At 52.1% G+C, this 2054-nt stretch overlaps 1 protein-coding gene across 2 annotated transcripts in view; it reads left to right on the forward strand.

Moving 5' to 3' along the window:
• Positions 1-1850: 1850 nt before the first annotated feature.
• The window catches only part of SLC25A39 (solute carrier family 25 member 39), an 18034-nt gene continuing 17830 nt past the window's right edge, over positions 1851-2054 (forward strand). For both annotated transcript variants that reach the window (XM_018552745.1, XM_018552744.1), the window contains exon 1: positions 1851-1979. The gene's annotated coding sequence lies outside the window, so the exon portion shown is untranslated. The remainder of the gene's footprint in view (positions 1980-2054) is intronic.

The following is a 2054-nucleotide window of genomic DNA, read 5'->3' on the forward strand; positions in this document are numbered from 1 at the left end:
CATGAAGAAATGCCACCATGTCTGTATAACATCTGAATAAAAGAGGCGTTCAGCACATTGGACCTTGGAGTGCGGGTGACTTCTTTTGGACATTTCCCTTGAAGAAATGGGGGCACCCCCTTCAAAGGGAAGAGGGTTTACTTTTCATGTTGATGGATTTGGCGGTCCAGGTCTTGCAGCAGAATTGTGTACCCTGCTTGCCATTAGAACTCAATGCTGGAAAAGGACTTAGCTACTGGAGCCTTCAGCTTCTCACTTTTAAGAAGGTGCTCCTCTCCCATGACTTCCTTGATGTTCGTATCCTAGGATTCCCAGAAGAAACATCCTTGCTGGGGAACGCTGCCGACCAAAACTTTAGCCAAAGAATCCGCTGCATGTGGACCAACAGATGGCTCATTCTAGAAATATGGCAGAGAGAATCCACTGGGCCCCCCACGCAGTAACGCAAGGTGGACGGGAACAGTTCTAAACGGTTGTATGGAAATCGCACTGATCAGTGCAGCAAAAAAAGTGCAGGGAGCAGTTCGCCGGGGGGGTTTCAGATCGCGCTGAGCCGCGCGGTCGCATGAACGGTCCCCATAGCAATGTATGGGATTGTTCGTGTCGGCGGATCTGCGCGCCCAAACCGCGCTGGTGTGAATGGGGCCTTAAATCCACCATAACAGCGGTAAACTCTATATAGTATATCAGAGGAGGGTGGTGCAGGGGAGGACCCTGAAATTAGGAGTGGAGGAGAAGGGAAGCTTATCAATTGACCAATAGAAATATTGACCCCAGAGGAACAGAAGCCCCAGCCGAGCCATGATCCGGGCCTCCCGCTCCAGTGCCTGTGACCGGCCATACATGTTACCATGGCAGCAGTGAGCGGGTATTCCCTATCTAACACTAAAAGGCAGTGGCAGGTGACCCAGGGTCAGGCTGTGGTAGTTGGTAGCAAGGACACAAGCTGTATGCCAGCCAAACATGTGTCCAAACAGAACAACAACGATCTGGCACCTCCCAGATACAAACCCTCCTATCAGTACAGAGAGGAGGAGCTGTGGCACAGTACACCCCCCCCCAGGCTGCAATGGGAGCTGAATGGCGCCAAACGTATATATTTTTTAAAACCAACCATGCTCTTAAAGCGCATCTCCACACTCACACATGAACCTCAACATGATCCCTGTAGGGAAATGAGGAAATAACCTTGGCAACCGGGGTGCATAGAAGCAACTTACCTGAGGGGCTTTTGGTCATCACCAAGGTACACAGCAGTCTCTGGGCGGGCATATCCTCAGAGCGGGGGCCTTTAGGGTCAGGGCTTCCTAAGGGCCACAGCCATGGACCTGTATAGCACCATGCAGCTAACCGCTCACACTGCGCCACTTGCCAAGGAGGAAGACGTCCATCTCCTGAGGACCCTGGAAAATAAAACTGAGGCATGCTGGGAGTGGAAAGTGTTATATAGGGCAACTTTGACTGGTCAGTGTCCAATCACCTGAATGTATTGGCATAACCCAGTGGTATCAGAAATATCCCTGTGTCCTGTGCTGTACAGTCTATACTAATGCTCATTATCTGGCAATCATTTCAGTCACAAGCATGCAGCCAGCGAAGGCTGGACGACATAACTATTCATTTAAAACTCATGCATGCAGCAGATAGATTCGTCTAATAACAACAGAATAGTACGGGCATTGCTTCACATATGAATGAACGGACATGTATCATGTTATATAAAGAAACCGCCAACACGTTACACAACTGGCAGGAACTGGGTGAGAGGTGAACGTGGCTCCCCTCAACTGCCTCCTGCCCCGGTGCACGCTGGGAGGGGGACGAGGCGGGGCTCGGTCTCCGGAGGAGGCGTGGTCTCTCGATGACTGACATGTTGTTGTGATCCCAGACCGGTTTGGCCCGGCGAGGAGCTGGTGGAGTGTCGGGATGCGGTGCCCGGGGTCTCGGCTCTTGCTACCGCAGCAGGGCAGGGGACAGGGGTGAGGAGCAATGGCTGGAGGGGAAGAGGGGTCCGGACTGCATTCTGTATTGGATGATGGGGGGCAATGTGCTTG

This window comes from Nanorana parkeri, unplaced genomic scaffold (genome assembly GCF_000935625.1).
Source record: "Nanorana parkeri isolate BGI_ZX_2015 unplaced genomic scaffold, ASM93562v1 scaffold96, whole genome shotgun sequence".
Lineage (NCBI taxonomy): Eukaryota > Metazoa > Chordata > Amphibia > Anura > Dicroglossidae > Nanorana > Nanorana parkeri.